Source organism: Microcebus murinus, chromosome 16 (assembly GCF_040939455.1).
Source record: "Microcebus murinus isolate Inina chromosome 16, M.murinus_Inina_mat1.0, whole genome shotgun sequence".
In the NCBI taxonomy this organism is placed as follows: Eukaryota; Metazoa; Chordata; class Mammalia; order Primates; family Cheirogaleidae; genus Microcebus; species Microcebus murinus.
In genome coordinates, this window is record NC_134119.1 from 43,662,619 (window position 1) to 43,678,049 (window position 15,431).

Here is a 15,431-nt window from a genome sequence, read left to right on the forward strand (position 1 = left end):
TTTCTCCAGCAATGCATATGAAGGAAAATTATCTGACCTGTGCTTCCCTCTCCCTTTCTCCTTGGGCTCCACTCAGTAGCGCAGTGGCACTGGGCACTGTACCACACTACGTGCCCAGCCCTGTGCCGTGAACCCCATGTAGCTGTGCACACAGCCCATAAGCAGCCCAGGGGCCACCTGTTCAAATCCACATCTGTTCCTGCAAAGGCTTTGGGAAACTACACAGTGCTACTGAGTAGCAAAAAGAGGAAGGCCCATGACTAACACAAGAAAAGTGGAGTTTGAACTGTCCCGGTATGCCCCCTCCTCCCCACTGTCCCTGTCAACTTGCCAAGGTTGTCATCTTTCAGCATTTTTTCGCCTGTGACACTTTACTCTTTCTGATGTATCACCCAGGAGCAAGAGCTGGTCCTCATGAAATTATGGATGTCAGTTAGCAATACCCTGAAGTTGGCTTTGGGAATTTTCTTTATAATGATGTGGGCTGGGAGAGAGAATATTTTCAGAATCTCTAGAAAACCAAACAATACAGGAGCAATGTATGCCAGAGAGGACCGAGAAAGTAGAAACATCTGCTCAGGTTTGCCTGTGAAAGAAAGAAAGCAAATTGCTAACAAAATGAACACTTTTCCGAGCATTCCTCCAAATGGGAGAGGGACCCCTGGACTCTGCCCGTGAACACATAACAATTTCTTCTTACATTTGCACATGCCTATTAAATTTCTTTGAAAAATGCAGTTTCCCACTTTGGCACACCTGGCATTATCATAGAATAAAATAGGGAGTTAGGCGGGAAGTTAGGCAGGCATTTGATTTAGGCAGGAAGCTTGAGTCCCCATATACTGTCCCAGGGGCAGTTGTGAAGTAGGAAGGAAAATAACCTGTGCCAGGCACTGTACCAGGAGCTTCCGTATGGGAGCTATAATTAAATTCTCATAACTTCCCCACAAGGCAAGTATAATTATTCCTATATTATACATAATGAAATTGAGCCTTGGAAAAATAAAATAATTTACCCACAACTATGTGATTCCAAAGCTGTATTCCTCCTACTTTAGCACCTTCTGATTACTTAACCATGTTATCTGGCAAGAGGATATTGTCACAAACCATCAACAAATCTCTCAAGAAATCTGCTGTATCTGTCGCTCACCAATGCACACGTGTGTGCTCATGGCTGTGAGTCACCATAGGGTAGATACATTTTTTTAAAAGCCCATTAAAAATATTTTTTAATATCCTGAGCTTTTGCAACTCATGATGGTAAGCTGAGCACACATTTTGTGTCTCCACTCCCTTTTGAGATCCTGTTAAAATTGCAGTCATGGATTTTTTAAAATAAAACCTAGAAACGACAAAGCAAATGGGGTGGAGGGGGGCTGTCAGCAGTGAATGAGGATTCAGCACATTTCTGGAAGACAGTAAAAGGTGGAAGAAGGTTAGGGGAGCTGCAGGTGAGACCCTGCAGGCCTGGCAGGAGTGAGGATGAGGAGTAAACTAAACATAGGAGGAATAAAGCTGTGGTTCTCAACCGTGCAGACGAAGTGGAACGTCTAGAACAGGCATGCTCACACTACAGCCCGTGGACTACATGCTGGCCGCCTAGCACATTTATCAGGCCCTCCCGGTGTTTTTGCTGATGCTGCCTGTCCTGCTTAGCAGCCGACTCGTCCCGGGCCCACAGTGTGCACTCTCTAATGGTCTGAGGGACAGTGAACTGGCCCCTTGTTTAAAAAGTTTGAGGATCTCTGATCTAGAAAGTTTTGAGGAGCAAAAGTATCTGGATTCTACCCTGACAGATTCTGATTTAATTGGTCTCAGGTGCAACCTGGGTGTTGGGATTTTTAATAGCTCCCAGGTGACCCTGATGTGCAGCCAGGGGCGAGAACCACTGGCTTAAGGTCTGTATGGAAACCAGGACGTCCCCCACACCCGCCAGCCTACAGCATCTACCCTGAGTGGCACTGGTGACACAGAGAAAGAAATCTGCCATCCCTATACTTGACACTTTGATGAACGCCAAAGAATCATATAATCACAACAGTATAAATGTTGATTGTTGATTCTTAACTTTTAGCTTTTCAATATAAATGCATAAGCAATAGTTTTATTTTATTTTATTTTATTTTTTTTTTTTTTTTTGAGACAGAGTCTCACTTTGTTGTCCAGGCTAGAGTGAGTGCCGTGGCGTCAGCCTAGCTCACAGCAACCTCAAACTCCTGGGCTCGAGTGATCCTTCTGCCTCAGCCTCCCGAGTAGCTGGGACTACAGGCATGTGCCACTATGCCCGGCTAATTTTATATATATATATGTATATATCAGTTGGCCAATTAATTTCTTTCTGTTTATAGTAGAGACGGGGTCTCGCTCTTGCTCAGGCTGGTTTTGAACTCCTGACCTTGAGCAATCCGCCTGCCTCGGCCTCCCAAGAGCTAGGATTACAGGCATGAGCCACAGCGTCCGGCCTAGCAATAGTTTTAGAATAGGATATATAAATATTTTTAACCTCACTATGTAAAATTTAAGGACTCCCTCTACACTGCTAAATCAGAAACTGGTAGGACACAGTCAGGTACGTTTTTAAAAAACATTCTGATACATTGCCATGATGGAAAGAAACTGACTTATCTTTATCATTTTTCTTCTTCATAAATTATTTTCCAAACTAGAAATTATGAGATGTCCCTCTCAATCCATCCCCCTCATTCAGGCACATGCACCAAGCACAGGCATGTGTGTGCATGCACAGTGACAGCTCAAATAATTTCCCGTGTCGTTAGATGAGTTCAGTTTTGCCCCCAACTTAAGGATCATCTGTTTTCCATCCACCTCTGCCTTTCTCCTACTGGGGCTCCCTCCTGATTCCTGACAAGCCACTGTCACCAGAAGACCCCTGGCTCTGACAACAGCTACCCCACCCCCCTCAAGGCAGCCACTTGCTAATTCTCAGCCTCTTCTGGCAAAAGTTTTTGCCTGGACCTTGAGGGCCCTCTGGGAGGTGACACCAGTGGCCTGGGTGTGGCAGGCTGCACTGGTGCCTCTGACTCTTCACCCTTCCCTTCACCATGTGACTTTGCTGCCCGATAGGGAGACAAAGCACATTCCCCAGCCTGGTCACGTTAGGTTTGGCCATGTAACTGGCTCTGGTGAGTGGACTGTGAGCAGAGGGGACACGACTGAAGGCTTAGAAGGTCTTGATGAGTGGGCATGGCCCTTGGCCATCATGAGAAACACTCCCCCAGGTGGCTACCACCCCTTCAGTCTGAGCTCCAGATGGACATGTGAGGAGCAGGCCCAGGTCTGAACCTCAAGGAACAACCAAGCCCAGCCAGATCCCTATCAGGAAGTAGAGCCGTGTTATGGACTGATTTGTGCACCCCAAAAACGTATATGTTGAAGCCCCAAGCCCCAGTGTGAAGGTATTTGGAGGCGGAGCCTTTGGAGATAATTAGATTTAAATGATGTCCTGAAAGTAGAGTGTTCAGGATGGGATTCCTGTTCTTAAGGGGAAGAGAACAGAGCTCTCTCTCTCTCGCTCCTCTCTGTGAGGACACAGCAAGAAGGCCGCCATCCGCAAGCCAGGAAGGCAGAGCCCTCACTGGGGACCAAATCAGCTGACATCTTGATCTTGAACTTCCCAGCCTCCAGAACTGTGAGAAATAAATCCGTGTTGTTTAAACCACCCAGTCTCTGGTATTTTGTTACAACGGCCCAAGCTAACTAATCCAAGCTGCCAGCCAGCCCAGCCCAACTGAACCAACACCCGGATACATATGTGATCCAGCCCAGCCACGACCAGCAGAGCCACACCCCCCCCAAGACAACCCACAAACAGATGAACTAAATGAAATGCTTATTGCTGTGCAGCATGTGTGGCAATTGCTGACGGATAGAGAGGAACTTTAAGTTCTATGAAGGCAGAAACTCAGTCTTGTTAACTGTTGCCCATCCGGCACCTAGCCGTGTCTGCCAAGTCATTAATGAATGATTGTTGAGTGAGTAAATAAGTCAGCAGGTGAATGAATGCAGGACAGCCGAAGGAAAACACTGAAAGAGCTCAATGCCTGTTTTGTTGTACTAGTGGTACCAGTCAGGCTTCTCCACAGATACAGAACCAATAGGAATGGATATAGATACATGATGAATATGTATATATGTGATGAATATATACACACACATATTCATTATTATAAGGAATTGACTCATACGATCACGAAGACCAGTGAGTCCCCAGCTCTGCTGAGTGAGTGTGCAAGCCAGAGGGCCAGGAGAGCTGACGGCTCAGCCACAGCCCAAGCCCACAGGCCTGAGGCCTAGGAGAGCTGGTGGTGTAGTTCCAGTCCTAAGGCTGGCAGGCTCAAGACCCAGGAAGAGCCAACATTTCCGTTTGAGAACAAAGGTGGGGAAAAAAGCCAGTGTTTCTGTTTGAAGGCCATCAGGCGGGAAGAATTCTGTCTCGCTCAAGGAAGGACAGCCTTTTTGTTCCATGCAGGCTTTCAACTGATTGAACGAGGCCCACCCACACTAGGGAGGGTAATCTGCTACACTCGGTCTACCACTGAAATGCTAATCACCTCCAAAAACACCCTCTTTGCGTGGAAACACCCAGAATAATGTTTGACCAGATATCTGACTCCCCTTACCCCCACCTCATGGTCCGGTTATGTTGACACATAAAATTACCCACCACCCTGGCTTTATGTATACCAGTGTGCTTAAATGTACTCTGTCTATGTGGTGGGTCCCCAGGCAGAGAGGTGCCTCACCCACCACCCATTATTTTCCAGAACAGCTATAGCAATGGATGAATAAAAAAATTGTGCGCGTTTTTCCAGGGTGTGGCATCTTTGCTATGCTGCTGCCTGTCGGGTGTGCTGTCATCATGAAGTGAAGGGACAGGGGATGAGGGCTGAGAGGAGGAGGAGAAAGAAAGCTGCACAATATCAGCCCTAAATTCCAGAGGCGCCGCGTGTAGGGTTTTGTTCAAGGCTGGCTGCTCCATAATATGTTTTGACGGGTTTGAAATTGGCCTGATGCGGGCCAACAATAAAGGGAGAGTCGCGCTTACATAGCAGAAAATCTATACTCTCCAGACACCTGCTTACTGCGGGAGAATCCAAGGTATTGACCTTCAATTCAGCTCCCGCCTGAGCTGATGCTGAGATAAGGGGAGCTAATCTGTCCACCCTCCCGGGCGCTTCCAGGCTGATGCTCCAGGCAGTTACTTCAGCCACAGCTTTGTAAATCACTAAATGGGCCTCCACTGACATTGGGCCTTTATTGATGCAAGTTGGAGTTATACGTCCAGGACGGAGTGGAAGTTTCCATCAATGGGCCCCAATGCCTCCTCTCCACCTCGGTGATGCCTGAAATTCCTTCGATAGTAGCTTGAAAATGCAAATGATGCTAGGAGAGAGAAGTACTGGATTTAAATTCACAATATCTGGAGATGGGGATTTCTCACCCCACTACCTCCTGGCTCTATACCTTCCCCGCTCCCCACAAAAAGGGGGCCCCCATTGAAGTAGTCATAGTTTTTCAGAGAAACAGGATCAAGAGATTATATTTAGATAGATAGATGACAGATAGATAGATAGAAATGAGATTTATTATAAGATATTGGCTCATGCGATTATGCAGGCTGAGAAGTCCACAATCTGCCACCTACAAGGTGCAGGCCCAGGAAAGCCAGAGGTGTAGTTAAAACACCTGAGAGCCAGAGAGCCAGTGGTGTAGAGTCCAGTCTGAGTATGAAGGCCCAAGAACAAGGAGCACCAAGGGCAAGAGAAAATTGATGTCTCGGCACAAGCCATCAGGCAGAGAGCAAATTCAACTTTCCTCCTAACTTTCATCTACTTAGGCCCTAAACATTTTGGAGGATGCCCACCCACACTGGGGAGGGCTGTCTGCTTTTCTCAGCCCACCAAGTCAAATCCTAATCTCTTCCATAAACACCCTCACAAACATCTCCAGAAATAATGTTTAACCAGATATCTGGGCATCCTGTAACCCAGTCAAGTTGACGCATATAATTAACCTTCTCATCCACTATGATTGGTCAGTTTCCAAGACACTAACTGAGACACGTTTATTTGTGTGCTCCTCTTGTCCTGTTCTAGCCAGAAGGTCAATGGCAGGAGTCCCTTATTCTGCTGGTCGTGGTTGGGCTGCCAATGTGCGGGGCTCAAAGCTCTGGTGCACTCACTGGGCTAGAGAATGTGGCCCAGCCCAGCACTGGTTCCCCACAGCAAACCAGGACTTTTCGGTACTTCATACACTGGGCAGCCACCCAGCAGGCCAGGGGACCCATGGAAAGAGAGGCCCAAAGTGCACTAGGGAGAGAAGAATGAAAAGCAACATAGCCAGGGCTCCCTGCAAAGACCAGAAAGCTTTGGCTCTCCTTTACCATGTTGGCTGTATTCGAGAGAGGCCTGGCTATGTATTAATAGTCTCCCTGCCTGCCCTGAACAATTTGTGCAAAAATAGTGAGGGCAGTGGGACATGGTGAGCACAGACAGTGTTTCCTCTTCCATATACATCTCCATGGGGTGGTCCGGGCTTCAAATTTGGCAATCACTTCTCCTTCTCACAGAGGTATCATCCCAAGAAAATTGTTCTGGCCACTGAAGGTAGAATATTCTTCTTTTCCTAGATGCTTCCAGGTGTTCACAGGTGAAACAGGAGAACGTCAGACCCCCAACTAAGTGTGAGACATTATTTGGCACCCAAGAGTCAAGTCCATGCTGGAGACTTCCCAAGGTACCAATGTCTACTTGCCTCTCTCGTCAGGGGTTCTAAACTCCTGAGGGGCTGGGGCAGAGGGGCCTTGAGGGAAACGAACTAGAGGACATACTCAAGGCAGGCAGGGAGACTATTAAATATTCCTTTTTCCTAAAAGAGGATTTAAAAGTCAGCAGTGAAGAAATGAAGTGATAAACAGAGTGGTCACAGACATTTAAGCCTTGGAAATCCAGATTTGAGACATTATGAGTGGTTTTGCCACACTGATTTGGTCCAACTTTTAGCATTTAAAAGAAAAAGGTGAACTTATTTATGTAGCACATTTTATCTGACCGTGTAGTGTGGAGGGGTGCGTGTGTGTGTGTTGTTGTGTGCATGTGTTCTGCATAATCTGGAAAGATTCAAGGGTTTACAAAGAACAAAAAGGACAGGCCTGATATAGTCATAGACAGATTGATAGCATGCCACTCCCAAATACGTTGCAAGCCAAATTCGTATGGGAACCAAACAAAAATTCCAATTCGCACCCACTTTAGCAAAAATAAAAACTTTTCAACAATGAAAGCTGTGATGGAATTCCCATAGAAAGAATATAGATGACAGCATAAATAATGTTCAGTTTTCATTTCAAAATTTAAATTGGGTACTATATTACAAAGGTATAGCCTATAAAATATTATTTGAATGCCAATTCACCCAAGGGTATGGGCAAAAGGTGATCTTCTAAAGGCTTGGGGATTTCTATTTCCTCCTGGAGCACTTTGTCTAGATAAGGTTGATTTCTGCCTTTCAAACATGACTTTTCTGAACTTTATAACCTTACTTTGAAGGAAAGCATTTTTAAGAGCAAGGGATAAAATTCAATTAGTTGAGATGACAGAAAATAATCTACTAAGCAAATATATCAGGCAATGGGAAGCTTTCATACCTTTCAAAAAGGAAATAACCTATTTCTTGGCTTGTTATCTATTGACACAGGAGTTTATTTCTCTTGAAGCTGTTACAAATCTACCTAATGAGGCCTAAACACTGTTGCCAAGCAATTAGAGTTTTCATTGTGTCGCTTATTTCCTTCATTTCCGCAGTTGCTGATAATCATTAGCCAATACTCTCATCTAAGAACCCACAAGCATGCACATGGGCTCATGCACACACACACACACACACACACACACACTTCCACTGGCTGAGAATTATAACAGCTCCAGAGAAAGCTCATGCCAGTGGCTATGGGGGGACAACCTCAGACAGTTACACAACTTGTACATTTCTGCATATCTTAATAATCAAGGTATTTGTGCTGACCCACACTCATTTGCTGTTCTGTGGATGCCGTTGATTTCTTGGGTATTGAAAGAAGGCAGCACTTACTAATACACACACACACACATGCCTGTGCACACACACAGGCAGATTTTATTTTCCAAGACTGACTTTACTATTATCTTCTAGAACCTTGCTACTTCCCTGTCAACAAGTGGGAATGTCACCTGCCTTTGAATCTAGACTGTCTTGCGACTCTCCCATAACCAACAGAGTCTAGCAGAAGTGACTTCCAAGGCAAAGTCATAAAAAGTAATGCAGTCTTCACCTTGAGAACTTGAATATCCGCTCTTATAGACATCAGCCACCATGTTAGCAGCTCAACGACCCAGAGGCCACCATGTTGTGAGGAAGCCCAAACAAGCCCGTGCAGACAGACTGCATGGAGAGAAAAAGAGATTCCTGGCCATCCCCATCTGCTGTGCCAGCTCCAGCCACTGACTGATGGCAGCAGCTACATGAACAAATCACCCAGTGAAGCCTTCCTGAATTCCTGACCCACAGAAACCACGAGTGGTAATAAACCAGTAGTTGGAAATTCAGCCAGTAAGTTTTGGCATGATGTTGAACAACAATACATAACCAGAACACTACATCCTAAGAGCCTGAGTATGATTAGCGTATTTCTATACACACATTCTTCTCCTTAACCAACAGAGCAGATGTTGTCATGCTCTGTCTGCATCCCCTTGGAATTCATCATTTCCATACCAGCTGTCAACTTCTTACTGAAAGACACTGACCCTCTCTGCCTTGGGGGCTTTCCTGGCTCAGCCCACATGGCCAGTGAGGGGCAGGCAAGAAGTACTATGGAGTTATTTTCTCTGTGTAAGCCCTTAATTAATGGCAATGGAAATTTCTGGAAACGTAGCCCTATTCTTACCTCTCAGAAGGGAAAATTCTGATGCATGTTCTGCACCATCTCTCAGGAGCTCACAATGGCCACTGACTTAATAACACAATGTCCATGGGCTGCCCTCCCTCTCCTGCCTCTCTTCCCCTCCTCCTCCTAAGTCCTTGGCCACAAACTTTCATCTCAGGGTCTGCTCCTGAGGAAACACAGCCTAGGATAATGGGGAACCAGGCTGAAGGGCACTGGGGTCAACTAAGACCCCAGCTCTTCAGCTGCTGCTTCAGCTCCTAGGAAGCTGTCTGATGAGATACTGAAAGTGAAGAACAGGGCTGTGCCCCATCTGAGTCTAGATTAGGAAAGGAAATAAACTATCCTCACCCATTCAGATTTCTTAGGCACCTGGAAGGGTGCGCACGTGAACATCCACACAAACTGACAAATAATGCATGTGTCCTGAATGGATAATCTTGGCACATACAGCCTTTTCCCTTTCTTGCTCCAAATTTTGAAAACTATTTAAGTCAGTAAGTATGTATTACATGTTAACTGCATGCCCAGATCTGTATTAGACAATGTAACAAGTGCAAGGGAAAAGGCATACCCCAATGTCACAACCCTTAGAACATGGTCAGAGAAGTGAGCTGTCCTCACAGCAAAAACACAGAAACAGTGAGACTCAGGTGAGAGTCTTGCATAGAAGCAGCCTGCAAGAGGAGTGGTAATATCAGGGTGGATTCCATTCCCAGGGAGTCACTGTGGTAGGTGGAAAAGGACTCAACCAGGCAAGCTTGTGGGAACTTGAGTTATGTGCTTGCTACCTGCCTGAAGACTACACCTTCGTGGTAATTGCGATTCATGGAGTGCTTCCTCCAAGTCAGACAGCCTTCAAGGGCTTTTTATATGCAAGGTCGTGGCACTTTATGCAAAGGGTATTGTTCCTGAAGAAATTGCATAATGCAAAGCCTGCATAATTCAACATTAATCCCAAGGAAGGAGGTGAGTATTTCTGATTACCAGCCATGTGGCAACAGCATAAACCAGTATACAATTCCCTCAACCTGTCAGCTTTGAAATGACGCAATTCTAGATTAATTTTTATTTCATGGAGACTTGCATTATTTCAAATTTGGGGTAAAAATATAAAGCAACGAATATTTTATATTATGCTAAATTAAATTCTTATTAAAATGTGCCGTTACTATATAATTGTCATCATCTTCATTTTTATCCTAATAAAGTGCTAATATTTGCAGATTAATATTTACATTAATCATAATATAATTATATAATAACTCATAAAAAGCTTCATGTTTTTAAACGCTTACCATGAACCAAGCATAGATGTTAACTCACTTAATCTGCTACAAAATAAATGTCACCATTATTCCATTTTATAGTTGTAAAAAACTGAGGCACAGAGAGGGTAAAGAACTCACCCACAAGCTGATACGTGATGGAAGATTGGGATTCTATGCCAGGCAGAATGCTCTAGAACCTACTACACTCTCGACCACCAGGGTCTACCTCCTCATTTAAACCCCATAATGACCGTAGGATGGACATATTGCTTTCTGATTTTACCGATGAGATAACTGAGACTACACAAGTTGGCCAGAATCCCAGCCCAGTTCTACCCAGCTCTAAAACCCAGGCTGCTTGCGGTAAGTTCAGCCGCATCCTGCCTGCCTCCTATTTCCTGCTGGTATCAGCACCAAGATAGACTTATTCCAGCACTCATCAAGACCGACTTTTGTCAAGTCAAACACTTTTAATTCAATATAAACACAGGAAATGGGAAAAAATCAATTTTTGCCATGAAACTTGATAAGAGGCAGGAAGGTGTAGCGGTTGGGTGATCTTAGGCCAATAATAGCACACATTTATTAAGTCCCTACTGCGAACCAGGTGCTGTTCTGGGCATCTTGCACACGTCAGCTCCCTGAAGCCTCGTGTCCACCTAATGAGGTCAGCACTGCTATTCCTCCTCCTGTGCAGTCACCCCAGAAAGGTGAAGATGTGGGATCAGGAGGGTTTGCAGGGGTTTCTCTCAATACTTGCTGCTCCTCAACCAGGAGAACTGAGAGCACACTGCTCTGACAAGTCTCTCTCCAAGCTCACTCACAATGGTGCAAACCCATGAGCTCTGATGCATGACGTGGGAGGGAAACTGAGGCAAGAGAGTGGGTTGGTCAGGGTAGCAGGTTAGAGCCACCCGGTGAGCTGCTCGGAGAGCCCATGGGGCAACTATACTGATGTCCACCAGAGGACCCACGAGAGGGCAGGGGTGAGCAGACGGGAACGAAGGCGGCACAAAAGGCACGTTGTGGGACAGGAAGAGACTCGCTGGGGCAGCCCCCTCCCACTCCCGAGAAACTGGGAAGTGAGACAAATTGCCATAGTCCTCCGGGACCTCGTGTGACCTTGGGAACTGGTTTTTATGGAGCTTTGAGAGACTGTGGCTCGTTAAGGACTGTTAGTTACATGATGTGCCTAATGGTGCATTTTGTCATAAGGGCTGATTTTGCTGTCACTTAATTGAAATTTATTCTAATACATCTTCTTCAGAGCATTTGGAAATGGAGGGAGCAAGGCAGCCCAACTGAGTATATAGCAGAAGTGTGAGTTGAAAATTGGCGATCCACATGTTGTGGAAACAACGTGCCACGCAATTCCCGGACAGGACTACAGTGCGCGCTCTCAGCGCCCTGCCCGGAGCTGGGCTGCCGGGCCACACACTGTCCCCCAGCTGCTGGGAGCGTTGGCTGCTCACAGATATCCACTGCCCCCCCTTTCTGGAGAATTGCCTGCACCCAGAGGTGGTGAGCCCATCCCATGGGCAGCCAGACTGCGGTGACTGTATGTTACAGGGTCCTTCTGTGCCCCAAGCACAGAAACTCCACAGTGCAGTTCACACTCCAGAGCTCCCCACCAGGCTGAGGCCAGACCCCAGACAAGGATCGTAGCTTTGCACAGCATTAACTGGGGAGGTAGAAATAACATTTCCAGCAACCAGAGTGGAATTTTTGAGCCCTACTCTGCACAGGCTGGTTAGTTCCTACTAGACGATGCTTTAGAAATTATCCTCCTCATTCTCATTCAAGGGTGGAATCCTGGGTGAGAGGACAAAAACCTAGAAACCACCTAATAAATTAGCTAAATCATGGTATGAACCACAATAAAATACTACACAGATTGCAAAAATCAGGATATAGAGATGTATATATATACTGGTATAGAAAATGTAAATTCAGGCTATAGAATCATATGACTAGCATAGTTGCTTTATTTTACATTTATTGATCTATCAATTTATTTAGACACACCCACAGTCTTAGTGTATGCGGTTCCCCCTCCCCAGATCAGGCTGAGATGAGGGTTTGCGTGTGGGCAGTTTATTTTGGAAAGTGATCACAGGAACAGGAGCAGAGGGCTGGGGTTGGAGAGGAAAGAGACAAGAAGAGAGAGAAAGCCAGCCCAGGGACAATCACACAGTGGACATATGGGTGCAGGCCTGTTTGGGACTCTCTGGGGGGGCTGTGTAGACAGCCTCGGAATCATCCACTTGAGGAACAGGAGAGGAGCATTTTTATCCAATAGATCCAGGCCCCATTGGCCAAGAGCTGCCCCACGGGGTGTTCACTCCCTTCCGTGTCCAGCGACCTCCTGCTCCAGAATGGCCGTGGGTGCTCCATCCTGCAGTGGCAGGGGGGGCCGAGGCAGAGAGCAAGAGGTAGGCAGGGGAGCTGGTGGTACACCTACCTGCATGGCTGGTGGCTGTGGCAACAGCTGGGATAAAAAGGCGGGCCAAGGAGCTATGAAGAGGCCACAGGAGGTATGCAACCCACGTAGAGAAGTGTCAGGAAGGATATTTGCCAAACTGCTGACAGCAGTCATCTCTGGGAGGCAAGAGTCTTTATTCTCCTCTTTATGCTTTTCTGTACAGTTAGCTTTTTTCATAACAAGTATATAATCTTTTGCAAAAAAACAATAAAGCTACATCAAAAGGAGCCATTGTGTTTGACTCCTTCATTTTACAGATGAGCAAATCGCCTTTGGAGCCGTGCTCACAGACTCGTGGCTCGGAGGGGTCAGAGCCATCTGCAGGGTGAGTGGGTGCTAAGGCCCGCCCAGCCTGGGGATGTCAAGGGTGTTGCCTACACAGCTGCACTCAGAGCAGGTGATGGACAGACCAGGCAGGGCAGCCCCGTGAGGGGCAAAGATGAAGGGTCATGGTGTCTGGATACAGACAATAACCACACACCCCTGACCCCTTGTCCCCAGGAAATCGCTATTCTGAATGCCATCATCAATTAGTTTTACTTGATCTTGAACTTCATTGTCACAGGTCAATTCACCAGGAGGCAGAAGGTGATGCAGAGGGATTCACTTGTTGGAAACTTTTTGGGATGTGCTCTTGGTATTAACACCTGTGACAGTGTGAATGAAGGAGATAGAAACTGGAATGGATGCAGTCCCAAGGCCTTGGGCGATCCCACAGGAACCTCCAGGCTGGGATGGCCCTGCAGAGTGGCCCCACATTGGAGCAAGGGGCAGACTTTTTAACCTACACTGATCTATCTTTGAATGTGGACTTTCTCCCAGAATGGGCTGTGACCTTGAGCAAGGTGGCTGTCTTCAGCCAGGGCAACAGCAGAAGGGAGACTCCAGGCCCTTGGGGCAACAAGTGCTTCAATCCAAAAAGTGGAGAGGGGCTGGATGATTCACCAGAACACCTGCTACATTCATATCCATGGGCTCGTACACTATGCACCTTTATGTGAGTGGCTCTCTCCTCCCATTAGACTGCATGGGAGGTTCATCCATGCCATGCCAGGTAACAATCATTTGTTCTCTCTTATCGCTGTAAAAGCCCTTTGAATCATATGGCACAATTTATTAATATTTATCTATTGTATTGTTGATGAGCATTTAGCTGGTTTCCAATATGTTTCTATTACAAATAAAGCTGTTATGCATGTTCTCTTTTTTTGTACCAATCTTATTGAGATATAGTTCACATGCCATACAATTAGTGAGCAAAAGACATGAACAGAAGATTTTCAAAAGAAGAAAGACTAATGGCCAACAAACATGTGAAAAAATGTTCAACATTACTAATCATCAGGGAAATGCAAATCAAAACCATAATCAGATGTCACCTAACCCCAGTGAGAATGTTTTTTATCAAAAAATCCTAAAACAATCAATGCTGGTGTGGATGCAGAGAGATAGGAATACTTATACAATGTTGGTGGGACTGCAAACTAGTTCAACTTAAATGGAAAATACTATGGAGATTCCTCAAATAACTAAAAGTAAAACAACCATTTGATCCAGCAATCCTACCTCTGAGTATTTACCCAAAAGAAAAAAAAAAAGTCATTAGATCAAAAAGACACCTACATCCAAATGTTTATTGCAACACAATTCACAATCACAAGATGTGGAATCAACCCAAATGCCCCAAATGCTCATCGATTCATGAGTGGACTAATAAAATGTTGTATATGTATACCATGGGGTACTACTCAGCCATTTAAAAAAATGATGAATTAATACCTTTTGTCACAATCTGGATGGAACTGGAGACCATTCTCCTAAGTGAAGTATTGTAAGAATGGAAAAACAAATACATGTACTCACTATTAAATTGGAACTAACCGACAAGAACTCATGTGCACAGATGGAAGTAAAACTCAACAGAAATCAAGCAGGAGGTGAGAGGAGGAGGGGATGGGTGAAATCACACCTAACGGGTATGATGTACACTATCTGGGTGATGGTCACACTTTTAACTTTGACTCAAGCAGTGCAAAAGGAATACATGTAACCAAAACATTTGTACCCCGGCAATATTCTGAAATAAAAAAATAGATAAAGTACAAATTCAATGGTTTTTAGTATATTCATAGATATATACAAACATCACCACAGTCAATTTTAGAATGTTTTTGTCACCTCAAAAAGAAAACTTGTACCCTTAGCTATCACCATCCTCTTCCTCCACACCTTTCATCCCCACCATCCCTAAGTAACAACTAATCTACTTTTTGTCTCTATGGATTTGCCCATTCTGGACATTTCACGTAAAGGGAATTATGTACAGTGTGTGGTCTTTCATGTCTGGCTTCTTTTACTTAGCTTGATGTTGTCAAGAGCTACATGAGAGTTGTGGCATGTATCAATGCTTCATTCTTTTCATGCCCAAATAACGCTCTGTTGCATGGATATACCACATTTTGTTTAGTCACTCATCAGTTAATGGACATGTGGATTATTTCCAGTTTGGGGCTAGTCTGAATAATGCGTCTATGAACATTTGGGTACAAGTTTTTGTGTAGACATATGTACACATTTTCATTTCTCTTGGGCACATAGCTAGGAGTATAATTGCTGGGCTTATGGTAATTCTGTGTTAACTTTTCAGAAATTGCCAGACTGTTTTCCAAAGTGGAGGCATCATTTTCCATTTCTACCAGCGGTGTATGCGGGTTCCAAGTTCTCCACATCCTCA